The sequence below is a fragment of the Lutra lutra genome, chromosome 5, assembly GCF_902655055.1.
Source record: "Lutra lutra chromosome 5, mLutLut1.2, whole genome shotgun sequence".
In the NCBI taxonomy this organism is placed as follows: Eukaryota; Metazoa; Chordata; class Mammalia; order Carnivora; family Mustelidae; genus Lutra; species Lutra lutra.
In genome coordinates this window covers 113041477-113056393 of record NC_062282.1, presented here as the reverse complement: position 1 = coordinate 113056393, position 14917 = coordinate 113041477, and the positions used below count along the sequence as shown (strand labels likewise).

Here is a 14917-nt window from a genome sequence, read left to right as displayed (position 1 = left end):
GGAATAGCAAACAGAAGGAATAGATAAGAGAAAAAAACAGTAAGAAGGTGGGGAAGGGAATTGTGTTTTGTTTTCATTTGTATTGTTTTGGCTGGCAGGGAGAACAAGGAATTTTGGGGGAAAAGAAGAAGTATAAAGAAGGTTTTTATGAAGTTTTGAAGAGTGATTGGTACATGCATACAATGCTTTTAGAGTCATATCTATACTTACTTAGGATGTGTTTCTAAGTTGACATAAGTCTCTCTGAAGTTGAAATAAAGTAGACCCAGTTTTATTCAACTTTCAGTTTAATAAAATAAGCTTCACTTATGTTAGCCTGAAGTATGTGTGTTGATGCTACTTCTTAAGATTGCTATTTAAAAAGATGTTGAATTGGGATGCCTGGGTGGCTCAGTTGGTTGGGCAGCTGCCTTCGGCTCAGGTCATGATCCCAGCATCCTGGGATCGAGTCCTACATTGGGCTCCTTGCTCATCAGGGAGCCTGCTTCTCCCCCTGCCTCTGCCTGCCACTCTGTCTGCATGTACTCACTCTCTCTGACAAATAAATAAGTAAAAATCTTAAAAAAAAAAAAGATGTTGAATTAATTATATTATCAGTGACCCAAATATTAGCTGATGTTAAATCAAAGACTGGGAGAAGACTCTCTATGTTGGAAACCTTCATTGCTCATTCATCTTTCCACCAAATTCAGACACAGGATTGATAAAAAGATCACAGACGTTGTTTTTACCTAGAACACTTGTGTTCCAGATCTACCACATACAAGGCAGGTGATTTTAGGCAAATCAAACTTAATAGCTTCTATTTCTTCATAGTAAATTCAATGATTACATTTTTTTAGTTCCAGAAGTTCTATTTGTTTTTTTCCCCCCAAATTGCCTCATACTATTTGAGAATATCATTTGTTTTTCCAAGTTGTTTTAATCTTGAATCATTTGAACATGCTTATGCTGAAGTCAATATCTAATAATTCTACTTTCTAAAGTTCTTGGGTTCTAACCAGGCTGTTTGTTGTGTTTGTTGACTAAAACTGATGATGGATGATTTTCCCATGTAATTTGTAATCATGGATTGTCAGTGCATTTAAATCAGAGCTTCCTTTGTGGCAATCCTGCATGATGTCCTTCTAGAACGTTTCGTGCTTTCACATCTGGGCAAGATGGAGTAATGGGGACTATATTTACCCTCCTGCCTGAAACAACTAAAATTCTGGACAAAATATATGAAACAACAGTTTTTAAAGACAACACACAGTAAGCAATGAGGACAATGTTCCTTCAGAGATGAGAAATAATGAAGTAAGCTCCATGATTAGGAGGGTTTCCAGGGAAAGGGCACACAGATAAGGCCCAGCCGTTTTTTTTGACGTGAAAAAATGGAATTGGTAATGTGGAAGACCGAGGAAGCGAGAGATTATGAATCAGAATATCAAGGAAGAGAGCTGTAGAGAGAGAGAATTCCAGAGATCAGTAGACAGTCTCCTCATATCTAATGTGCTAATTAAAAGGCAAATTGGACAGGTTGGACCAAAAAGTAAGACCTAACTATGCATTATCTACCAAAACACCTACTTTAAATTATAAAAGATAAAGGACAAAAAATTATATACACCATGCCAATGCTAACCATAAGAATGTTGGTGGGGCTATATTAATTGCAGGCAAAATAGACTTTACAGAGAAGAATATTACCAAGGATAAAGAGAATCACTTTATAGACTGATTTGGTGTTTGCTTCTGCATTTCTCCCCATGAGTATTATTGGCTTTGATATTAATGGACAATGGGGAGAAGAGTGTAGGCCTTAGCCAAATAAAAGGCAAGAATTTGGCACCAAAGCTGGGAATTTCTTGGCTTAAAGGTTTCTAGACTTTAGAGAGACATACTAATCTCAAATCTAAATGTTGTCCTAAGGCAAATTCTGAGGAGATTTCGTTTTCTGACTCAGAATGCAGTATTATGAGAAGCTTTTCTGTCTTTGGTGTTATAGGGTTAGTTTTTTTCTACTTTCCTTTTGCTGGATTGTGGTGAGTGCATCTGTTTACAAAGGGTCTCAGTTCTAACCCCCCATCTTACCTCATCCAAGCTTTGCCTCCCTGTTCATCTCTGCTTACAACAAACGAGAATACTTCCCATGCCCCAACCTAAGACAACTCTACCATCAGTTCACACTTTTAGCTCTAATTTTTAGTTTTTCTTCACTTTTTATCTCTGGGGATTTCCTTTACTTTCTGGGAAGCTCAGCTATGCATGTAAAGGATATTTGTTTTATTTTACCAGGATTTGTTGTGTATCTTTTTTGGAGGTTTTTCGGAGATAAGTTGCCATATTGCTGGTAATGAAAGTCAGCCTTCGTCTAAGTGAAATGGAGATATTAGGGGCTATCACAGTGCTTGATACACATAGTTATCATGGGGTAAGGGACCATGGTGTCAAAGCCATGGTGCTCTGAAGATTACAAAACTCTAGAAAGAGTGTGCTCTGGAGAACAAAAATAGGTTGGACAGATGTCTTGTTATTTTTGTAGTTTCAGTAGGAATTTATCAATACTTTTTTCAAAAACTTTTCACTTTTTTTGTATTCATGATTATAATTTTTTTTACGTGAAGTACTCTTCCCTTTTTGAGGAAAAAATAGTATACAAAATGGATTCATTATTTGAGAATAACTACCGTCTAAACAAACTACATGGGTGCCTGGGTGGCTGAGTGGGTTAAAGCCTCTGCCTTCAGCTCAGGTCATGATCCCAGGGTCCTGAGATCTGGACCCACATCAGGCTCTCTGCTCAGGGGGGAGCCTGCTTCCTCCTCCCTCTGTGCCCGCCTCTCTGCCTGCCTCTCTGCCTACTTGTGATCTCTGTCTGTCAAATAAATAAATCAATAAAATCTTAAAAAAAAAAAAAACAAAACAAAACCTACACTGAATAGGAGATTAATTCTCGAGAAGGAAAAGTTTATCCATATCTTTGTTGAACTAGTATTGAAGATACTGAGATACAAAATAGTTTTGCCCTAAAAAAGCTGGGGATCTGGTGGAAATATGAAACACATACATACCTGCAAAAATGCAGCTGACTGTATTACCAGAAATTATGTGGTTAAAAAAAAAAAAAAACCGCGATGGTTACAGATAAAAAATATTATGGGAAGGTCGGAAGAGGGCAAGCATTTTGGTTTGAATTAGTCAGGAAAGACTTCACAGCAAATGTGAAAATAACTAGGTAGAATCGGGTCATGGGGAAAGAAGATAGCCAGAAGAGAGGGGAAAGATAGGCATGGAACGGAAGCAGCAAAATGAAGAACTAAGAAGGCTAGCCTAATAAGAGGGTCCTTCATCAAAAGGAGGAAAAAGCACATTGAGGACGGTTCTGAACGTCAAGGACTTATATTTTAGGCATTAGGAACAAATGAAAATTGAGACAGTGACATGGGGAAAAAGACTTTATAGGGTAATTGCCACTCCAAGATATTATACGTAATGCTCTTTTATATATGTTTCTTCTGGCCCCAGAAAATATGCTTCTGAGGCTCGGGGCTTCAGCTGTCTTATTCACTGCTGTCGTCTTAGCATTTAGATCATGGCTTAAGAGGGGTGCCCATGAAAGAAAGAAAGAATGATTCATCTGGCAGTAGTATGCAGAACAAACTAGGTATAAGGAGAGTTTTGAGGCAGGACAAGTTAAGCTTTTGAGATAAAGCAGGTGCAGTGAGCATGGAAATTACAGGAAACATTGTAAAACCACTGGTGACTTACTCATTGTGGCAGTTTTGGTGTCTGGCATGGTGCCTAAAGACAGCAGGCCCCCTGGTAAATGTTTATTTAATGAACAAGGGGAATGATATTAAACATTGTGACTCTATTTGTTATAAGAATACGGTAGGGAAGGGCATGGAAGATGACTTTGAAGTTTCTATTATTAGTGACTGGAAGGATGGTGATGCCATGAACAAAAATAGACAAACTAGGAAGGAAGAATTGTTTCAGGGAAGAAAATGCTACATTTTATTTTAGAAATGTTGAATCCAGTTTAAACTCTAAGATACATGTACATGCTTAGAGTTATTAAACAAGTTCCATAACAGCTTGTGTTTCACAGGTATGTTATCTATAATATAACTCTTCATATTTTCTGGCAAATGATTTCTAGAGTTATCCTTTCTGTAAAATACCAGAAAAATTCAGTGACATTCTTGCATGGGTTCTCTTAAAACGAACTATTTTAGTGTAAAAAATAAAAATGTTGGTAATCCAAATGAGTTTCTATTTTTATATTTTAAAGATTTTATTATATTTTATTTTATTAAAATTCAATTAGCCAACATATTGTACATCATTAGCTTCAGATGTAGAGTTCAATAATTCATCAGTTGTGTGTAGCACCCAGTGGTCACCACATCTCGTTCCCTTCTTAATGCCTGCCACCCAATTACCCCATCCCCCCCAACTCCCTTCCAGCAACCCTCAGTTTGTTTCCTGTAGTTAAGGGTCTCGCATGGTGTTTCTCCATCTCTAATGAATTCTTTAAGATTTTTATTATTTTATTTGGCAAAGAGAGCACAAGCAGGGGGAATAGAAGAGGGAGAGCTAGAAGCAGGTTCCCCACCGAGCAGGGAGCCTGACTAGGGGCTGATCCCTGGACCCTGGGGGACTGAGCCACCCATGGGACTTTAACATGATAATGTTAAATGTATGTAGTTTTTTGTTTACACTGTTTTCTCTCTGTAATTTTTAACAGTGAGCCATCACAATTTTTCTTCCTCTTTCTCCTTTAAATCTCTCTCACATTTTTTTCTAATTTTCATATTATAGCAGAGTGGATTTTTACAGTACCAAAATATGTTCCTTATGTTGGGAATTTACATATGACCAATGTGCACATGTGGGGGTTAGTGGGATTCAAAAATGACCACCCAAATCCCCATTCCTTGGGTACAAGCCCTGTAGAATCCTTTTACCTTGATATGGGTGGGACCTATAATTATGATGGGATAGTCACTCCCTTGATTAGGTTATGTCGTATAAAACTTCATCAAAGCCGACCTAAGGGACAGATACTTCTGCTGTTCTTGCGGAATTGCCATATTGTGGAGAGGGCCACATGTCAGGGAATGGTGGCAGCTTCTAGAAAGCTGCAAAGGGTCCCCAGTTGACAGCCAGCAAAGAGCAAAGAATTCAGTCTTAAAGGATTAAGAAAATGAATTCTGCCGGTAATCGGTGAGTTTGAAAGACCCCAAATCTTCAGAAGTGATTATAGCTCCAGCTGACACCTTAATTACCAACCTGATGAGAGCCTGAGTTCAAGACTCAGTTAACTTATATCTGGACTCCTGACCCACGGAAACTGTGACATAATAAATTTGTGCTGTTCTAAAGCTGCTCAATTTATAATTTTTATGCAGCAATGGAAAACTAACACATCACTTATAACTTTATTATAAACCACCATGCTTCTTTATCTTAAATATTAAATGTTTGTATCATATTTTATTTTTTAATTTTTAGACACCGATGACCCTTGTTTATGTATTTCTTTGTCTGTAATTATCCAAAGATTAGACTTTGATGGCCTCTGTCATGGATTAGTAGCTAAATTGCTTCTAGATTATTATCATTTTACTGTTTTAGAACATCTTATTAGATTATCACTGACAAATCATACCCCTTCTCTTCAATATTTGTTAATCATAAACTTTGATTCGTAATATTTTTACTCACAGGGCACCTGCGTGGCTCAGATGGTTAAGCATCCAACTCTTGGTTTTGGCTCAGGTCGTGATCTCAGGGTCATGAGATCCAACCCTTTGGTTGGGTTCTGTGGTCAGTGAGGAGTGCTTGAGATTCTCGCTCTCCCTCTCCCTCTTTCCATTCCCCTCTTCATGCTCTCACTCTCTCTCAAATAATAAATAAGCTTTAAAAAATCTTATCTTTAAAAAATAAGAGTAATATTTTAAAAAATATTTAAAAATCTTTTAAAAATAATAGCAATATTTTCAGTCCTATGTTTAAGATACAAATTGTCATCAAATATTAAATAATTATAAATAATCATCTCTGGTACTGCAGAAAAGGAATGATACTCTATGTGTGGGTGTGAGTGAGAGATCTGTAAATTATTGGCATATTTTTTATTTCAAATGGATATTTGGTGCTTAGGTAGTTTTATCTGAACTTTTAGCAGTAGCCTTAACCATCTTTTTAAATGTCAATTTTTAGTCAATTTACATTTTCAGGTACAGAAACAGGTCAGTGAAGTTGCTCTTATTCTGAGGGTTTTTGTTGGTGAGGTTTTGTTTTTTAACAAGGTAATACTGACATATAATAGGTGCACAGAAGTATATAAGTCATAGTTCTACTGCTCAGTCGATTTTTCACTCCTAAGTGATCAGCAACCAGATTGGTAAATAGAATAGTAGCAGAATCTCAGAAGCCCCTTTCCAGTTCCTACACTCCTGACCCCAGAAGTAACTACTAACCTGACTTCCAACAGCCCAGATTCATTTCACCAGTTTTCAACCTAAGTCAATGGACTCATGCAGTTTTCTCTTTAATATCTGGATTCTTTTACTCAGCATTGTTTGTGAGATTTATTTACATTGTGGCAATTATAGCTCACTAATTTTTATTGCCATTCAGTATTCTCTGCTACAAATAGGGAATAATTTATTCCACTGTCGATGGACATTTGGCTTGTTTCCAGTTTGCATCTACAGCAAACAGTGCTGCTATGAACATTTTCCCCCATGTCTTTTGTTGAGCAGATGCACATGTTTCTGTTGGGTTTATGCCAAGAAAGTGGTTGTTCCAATTTACACTCTCAGTGAACTGGAAATGTTTCAGATCTTCCACATCATCACCAGCACTTGATATTGCCCCTTTTTTATCTTTAACAGTGTTAGAGATGAGGAGTGCTGTAGCTTTATGGTTTTAATGTACATCAGCCTGACAAATAATTCGGTTACAACTGTCTTCATAATTTACTGGCCATTTGGATATACTCTTTCTTTCTTTCTTTCTTTCTTTCTTTCTTTCTTTCTTTCTTTCTTTTTTTAAGATTTTATTTATTTATTTGACAGAGAGAGACACAGCGAGAGAGGGAACACAAGCAGGGAAAGTAGAAGAGGGAGAAGCAGGCCTCCCGCTGAGCAAGGACCCTGAAGCGGGACTCAATCCCAGGACCGTGGGATCATGACCTGAGCCAGAGGCAGCCACTTAATGACTGAGCCACCCAAGTGCCCCTGGATATACTCTTTCTTTTGTGAAGGGCTTTTTAAGTCTTCTGTTCATTTATCTATAGGATTATCAGTCATTTTTTTTTACTTGTCTGAGCTCTTTATATATTATGGATCTGAGTTATTCATTAAATATATAAACAAATTAATTTTCTCACCCTATAGCTTGCCTATACTTTCTTAATGGTGTTTTCTGGTAAATAGGTATTGTAAACTTTAATGTAGGTCAGTATATCTTTTTATTTCCTTTTCATTTATTGCTCTTTGTGTCCCTTTTAAGAAAGCTTTGCCTGCTCCAAAGACATGAATATATTCTTCTATGTTTTATTCCAGAAGCTTTACAATTTACCTTTCACATTTTGCTCTACAATTCATCTGGGATTGTTTTGATATGTAGGCTTCTGGATATTCTATGTACACGATCATATTATTTGCAAATAGCAGGTTTTTTTGCAAATTTATTTATTGATTTATTGCTTTATTTTATCGCTTTATTTATTGCTTTGTTTCTGATCTTTGAGCCTTTTATTTATTTTTATTGCACAGGCACTTGAAAAGAATTTGTTTTCTAAATATTAGATGTGGTGTTCTATCTGTGCTTGTTGGTTCAAGTTTGTTCATTGTCTTGTTTAAATTTTTTACACCCATAGTGATATTTTGTCTACTAGTTTTATTGGTTTTTGAGAGAAGATTTTTAAGTATCCTATTACGCTTGTGGTTTTATATATTTCACCTTTGAGATCTATGACTTTCTGCTTTTTATATATTTTTGTTTCAAGTAGGCTCCACACCCAGCATGGAGCCCAGTGTGGGACTTGAACTTATGACCCTGAGATCAAGAATGGAACTGAGATCAAGAGTCAGGTGTTTAACTGACTGAGCCACCTAGGTGCCCCACTTTTTGCCTTTATCTATTTTAAAGCTATATGATTAGGTGAATTCAAATCTTGAATTATGATATTCTCCTGGTGGGTTAATCTCTTTATTGTTATAAAATTTCCCTCTTTGTCTCTAGCAGTACTTCTTGCTTTTATGTTCACTTTGTTCTGATATTATCCAAAAAATGTTTTGGTTTCCTTTCAAGATCTCTTTGATTTAAGCTGCTTTTATGCTAGATTCCCTCAGTGTAAAAGGTAAGCTTTCCAGTACTATGGGATAACAAAATACATTTAAATGCAATATTGATAATACCTGTTTTAAATGATATTTCAAAACACCTTCATATTTGCTATATTATTTTCATTACCTGCCTCTGTAGGTTAGGCTTATTTGAAGATACTAATATCTAGGTATAGTCAATATATTTGACTACTAGTGATGCATGGGTAACAACCAATCAAAACAGATATTGTTCAGTAGGGCATAATGGTAGATCTAGACTGAATAACAGCTCAGATTACACTCTTTTTCAATTATTAAGCTTATTTTAATAAAATCAAAGCAGTATGAATATTTGCATAATGACAGATAAGATCAAGCTAAGGAATTAACCACAAGTGAATTAACGTATAAATGTACAAAGAGAGAAATTCAGAGAAGACCAGAATAGAAATTATTCTTTAGTTATCCTTAATGATGGGTTTTACTTATGTTTATTCATCTTTACTTTATGAATGACTTACCTTTTCCCCTCAAATCTTTTTTTGAAAAGCAGTGGTATATAAATAAATACAGTTCAGACCAACAGGTATCAACTTTCTATAACTACAGAAGCCAAAAATATTTAAAAAGGTGCTATGTATCATCTGTTAAAATCCATTCTGATCCTGTAACTTCATTTTATATGTAACATCAAGCCACCCAGCACTGATTTAGTTTCTTTCTGGCAACTTAAGGTCAAACTTTTGTTGATGGCTCTTTGAAACTTTACTGATTTCTAAGAGCATGGATTGCCTATTTTCTTGAATCTTATCCAATTTGATATGCCATATTTGAAAAGGAGGTAGGGTAAACCTCCAGAATACTGATTGCAAGTTTAACAATTTAATAGTATCGTTATTCTAAATGAAATAAATCTTATTTCACATACTACAAATATATATAAAAGTTCTAGTTCAACTATATTCAAAATAAATTTGAGATGGGATTTTAGACTAATTTACTATAAGCTTCCTTCACTTAAAATTAAAATATTAATGGAGATATTATTATACATGTTTTTTCCTTGCATTATCATTAATATTTTAATTTTAGATTTATTTTCTATTTAAAGATGACATATTCATGTCACATAAGTGTATAGGAATAAGACAAGATGTGTGGTTATTAAAAATATCAAGAACTTAGTTCTAAAAGCACAAGAATTTTGTGGTGAGTATGCTGCCTTGACTGGCTACAGCTCTAGCTACAATCTCCTCAGACTCCAGCACAGGTACTGCTTGGAGTGAGCAGCTGCCATAGCACAACAAATTTAAGGGACAAGGGTGACATAGAGAGGTGGCAGTATGAAAGCAGATCAGGGCACTGAAGTTGTTCCATAGTCTTCAGTTGGCTTCACGCTCTACTATTTATCTACATAATCTTATGCTTTGCCCTTTTTATAAAATTATCTTACTCTTACTATGTAGCATATCAAAATTTTATTCATTTCTTCCACAAATACTAAATTCCATCTGTAAAGCAATATATTAGTTTTCTATGGCTGTATCACAAATTATCACAAATGTAGCAGCTTAAAACAATACAAACTTATTAACTCACAGTTCTGTAGGTCAGGAGTCCAGGCACGACATGATTGAAGTCTCTGCTCAATGTCATTGAGCTAAAACCAAGGTGTTGGCTGGGGATACACGTCTTACAGGGCTCAGGTTCTCATCAGAGCTCATCCAGGTTGTTGGAAGAATTCAGTTCTTTGTGGCTAAAGGCCTGAGGTCCCTGCTTTCTGGCTGGCCCTCAGCTGGGGGCTACTTTTAGCACCTAGAGGCTGCCCATTATTCCTTGCCAAACAGCCTTTATCCACAACCTGAATGTTACATTCTTCTAGACCAGTCAGGATATGTCTCTCTGACTTCTTCTATGATCAGCAGAGAAAACTCTGTTTTTAAAGACTCATATGAGGGGCGCCTGGGTGGCTCAGTGGGTTGAGCCGCTGCCTTCGGCTCAGGTCATGATCCCAGGTCCTGGGTTCAAGCCCCACATTGGGCTTTCTGCTCAGCAGGGAGCCTGCTTCCTCCTCTCTCTCTGCCTGCCTCTCTGCCTACTTGTGATTTCTCTCTGTCAAATAAATAAATAAAATCTTTAAAAAAAAAATAAAGACTCATATGATCAGGTCAAGCCCACCAGGATGGCCCCCCTATCTTAAGGTCAACAGACTAGGGACATTAATTGCATCTGTAAGATCCCTACATCGTAATACATAGATTAGTATTTGAGTGAATAAGTAGAGAAGATATACCTACATCAGAGGTCAGGAATCTTGGAGGACCATCTTAGAATTCTCTTAAGAGTCAACTGTTTATTATGTGTCTCATTACTTGTACACATTAGTGTGTGTGGGGGGAGAATATATATATATATACACCAGTCCATATAGAGCAAACATTCTAGAAAGTTTAGGGAAAAAAATTATATGTAAGATAGTATCCTATTGTTTCAAGAGCTTTAGAAAATATCCAGATATAAAGTTACCACAATAGACTAATATACCTGTTTCACATTTATTATTCTCTTCTAGTATTCAGTACACTATTTTTAACAGATGGCATTTTTTCACATAAACATGTATATAATGAAAATGTATAAGTTATAGTTTTGCCATTTCAGCACTCCTTTTTTATTTTAGATTTGTGGAATTTCAGGGAGGGACCTTAAAGAACATGCCATCCTTTATTAGCATTTAAGGCCAAGGTAGTTGAAAGGAGAGCTTTCCTGTTTATAGCTAATAAAATATCAATATCTATTATATGTTTTATGAATACGTGTATTTCTTTTCAAATGATAACAGATGTGACCATCCTAATGAGTGCATTTCTTGAAATAGAGCAGAAACTTAAATAGCTAGAATGGGCAGGATACCAAGGAAACAGACTAATCAGGCAGATGGTGACTGTTTCCTAGGGAAAGTCTGAGTAAACCAGTAACTCTACAGTAGTGATCTGAAAATAAAGGAACATATGTGAGCATGGGAACTTAATGTTTTTCATATATTTTTTCATTACATTTAATCATTAGATTTTTATACATATTGTTATTCATTACCATGGATCACATGTTGAAATTTAGGTTGTTTCCTTCATTATAATGTTTTCTCTTCATATTAACAAAATTTTGCCAAAAAACCACTTTTTAATAACTAAGATGCAGCAATGGATTTCTTTTCTTTTCTTCGTCTTCTTCTTCTTTTTTTGCAAAGGAAAAAGCAACTTTTGAGCATTTCTACAGGTCTTTTAAATTAATCATTTTAAAATGAATTGACTTAAAAATTTAAAATAGATTTATAAATGACCAAAATCTGTTACATAAAAAATAAAAAAATCACAATAAACTGCAATCCATTTGCCAAAGAATGAAATTTTACTAAAAAACAAAAGTAAAAAAAAAATATCCTAGCAGGAAACCAGGAACAGAATAAAAACACAGAAAGGTATCTCTGGCGCAGTGCCCTGAAGGTCAACAACCATGGCCAACAGCATGAGGTAATGTCAGAAATAAGAAAACACCCTGGGTCAGACCTTGTCACTCTGATCCTAAGACCATTAGTGATCATGTAAAAATGTAATCTATATAAGGATTTATGAAATTGTTATATATTGTATCTCATCTCTACCTTATAACACCCTGGGGGCAAAGCAGTTCTTGTTATCCCCATTTTACAGATGTATAGACAGAAATTAGTTTTCTAAAATTCATAGTTACTAAGTGGCAAATCAGGAACAAGACCTAAGTCTTCTAAATCTGAATCCAGTACACTTTTGATGAATGGAACAGTCAGGAGAGAGTGGCTCTGAGTTAGGAAAATGCCACTTAGCAGCCTAATATATAGACAGCCCATAGTTTGCCTGCCTTCTTAGGAGCATGCTGTATTTATAATGATAATGCTTTTGGATTAGCATTATTAAAAAAATAAAAAGGAAAGAAACACTACCCTGTACTCACTTTCTTTTCAAAAGTTGCGAATGGGGGCGCCTGGGTGGCTCAGTGGGTTAAGCCGCTGCCTTCAGCTCAGGTCATGATCTCAGGGTCCTGGGATCGAGTCCCGCATCGGGCTTTCTGTTCAGCGGGGAGCCTGCTTCCTCCTCTCTCTCTGCCTGCCTCTCTGCCTACTTGTGATTTCTCTCTGTCAAATAAATAAATAAAATCTTTTAAAAAAAAAAGTTGCGAATGGTTTGCACTATCTCATAGAAATTTCCTTGCATCAGTTTCCTTGTCTCAAATGAAGGAAATCAAAAGGAACAACCACAAAACAAGGGGAATCTGATGGACCTTAAAAGGAGTGTCCTTTTGATTGATTTCATGATGCTTAAGATAGTTCCACAAATGCGCAAATTAGCTAGGGAAGGATAGGAAGGGTAAATTTGAAAAAGGTGGTTTAGAGGAACCAACGTTTTGGGGCTCTGTAATCTGATGCAAGAGCAGATGTATATGTTCACCGTCCTCCAAAAAGGGTAGGGGACACTCTAGTTATAAATAAATTTATACTGATGAAGCTAATCTAATGGTACTTAATGTATAAGATAAAAAATAAAAAGGGTAGTGGTACCTACCTGGTCTTCACAATCCTTTTTATCTCTGATAACAGCTGTCTATCTATGTGGAAACAAAATGAGACTATTTACTTACTCATTTCTTTTTAAAATCTTGTATTTTGAAAAAAATTCAGGATTATAAAAGTTATTAAATATTACAAAGAATTTCTGTATTTACTTCACCTGTCTATTCGTATGTTAATATCTTACCACGAGACAATTATAGAGCAGGAAATTTATGTTGAGAAAATACTATTTACTAACCTATAGATGTTACTCAAAAATCACCAGTAACTGATCACACGTTGCATTTAGTTGTCATGTCTCCTTGGTCTCCTTCAATCTGAGAGTTCCTCAATCTTCCCTTATCTTTCATGACCCTGGCACTTTTGAAGAGTGTTGGCTGGTTATTTTGAAGAATGTGTCTCATTTTGTGTTTCTCACAATTACATTGAGGTTGGGCATTTTTGGCAAGATTACCATAGAAGTGGTGTTGTGCCCTTCTCAGTGAATCATGGCACGATGCATATGAGGTTGATATGCCTCATTATGGACGATACATATGGATGATATGTTGAGACATATTAGCAACATGTGCCTCCATAAAGCACTGAGAAAGTACAACATACTCAGACATAGTCCTTTCCTTTTCACAGGCTAGATGTTGATGATCAGGGTGACCCTGAAAGTTATTTGTGGAAGAAGTTATTTCTTCAGCCTGGGCCCATGAATGACTGCATGAGGCAGAATCCTTTCCAGCTCTAGCCACTAACCTGCAGCTCTCTTGGGCTATTTATGTGTGAGAAAAATAAACTTACTGCATTTGAGCCATTGTATACTTTGAGTCCTTTCATTAAAGCTGTATTCTACCTTGTTGTATTAACCAGAGTTAGATTCATGTCCAACTAGAGGAAGGGCTTCATCCAATAATACTCCTGTGATTTCTTCCCTCTTTATTAGTAGTTGCCAAATCTATGTCCACAGCCCATATTTTCCACAAATATTTCTATTCAGCTCCCCCCAAATTCAAGTTTGAAATAGTTGAAGCTTGATATACTTTAATTATATTGTGTTTAGGTCCTCCTTGTTTTTAAGCACCCCAAAATTGGTCATTTTTTTACAGTGTTTAATCAGATTTACCAATTTTTTTTCCATGCAGACATTGCTTCTTGCATCCCACATACTTTAGCAGTTCTCTTTTTTTTTTTTTAAAGATTTTATTTATTTATTTGACAGAGAGAAATCACAAGTAAGCATAGAGGCAGGCAGAGAGAGGAGGAAGCAGGCTCCCTGCTGAGCAGAAAGCCCCATGTGGGGCTCGAACCCAGGACCTGGGATCATGACCCGAGCCGAAGGCAGCGGCTCAACCCACTGAGCCACCCAGGCACCCCTTTAGCAGTTCTCTTAAGGAAGTTCCGCAAATAGTAAACCCTCTCTCTTTTTCTGAAAAAATGTCTTTATTTCATAATAAATCTTGAATGATAGTTTTATCTTTTGAAGATACTTGTTTCCCACATGAAAGTTGTAAAAATGAAAATGGATTAAGTTAATCTGAAAAATACAGAGCTTCTCAGATTGGATTTTATTGGATTTAGAATATAAGTTTAAGCTATACTTTTTTTTTAAGAATCACACCTAAAATATAATAATCTCAAAAGATTGAAAGTAATGGAATAAGAGTAATAGGATAAAAACAGTTACACAAAATATCTAACCAAAATAAATCTGGCAGAGTAATACTGATATTAGAAAAAACACGTAATAGCAAGATCATTATTAGGATTAAAAAAGTGATTACTTAATAAAATGATCAGTTCACTATGATGACAAGGACTACTAGAGCTCATCAATATCCATTTTCTCCTTTTCTTTCTTGACACACAACTAAAATACTTTCATAGGCTTCTTAGAATTTTATTGGGATCACAGAGTTGACTTTTAGCCATTGGAATATTTCCAAAAGCTATCTGCCACTTCTAGGTCTGGTATGTTAACTCTTTTGAT

General features: G+C 35.9%; 1 long non-coding RNA gene across 1 annotated transcript in view; it reads left to right on the top strand.

Annotated features, from left to right (window-relative positions):
- LOC125100936 (uncharacterized) overlaps positions 1 to 14917 on the top strand; it is a 67834-nt gene that overhangs the window by 15964 nt on the left and 36953 nt on the right. The window contains exon 2 of the long non-coding RNA XR_007127702.1: positions 8314 to 8362. This is a non-coding gene — a long non-coding RNA (uncharacterized LOC125100936). The remainder of the gene's footprint in view (positions 1 to 8313; positions 8363 to 14917) is intronic.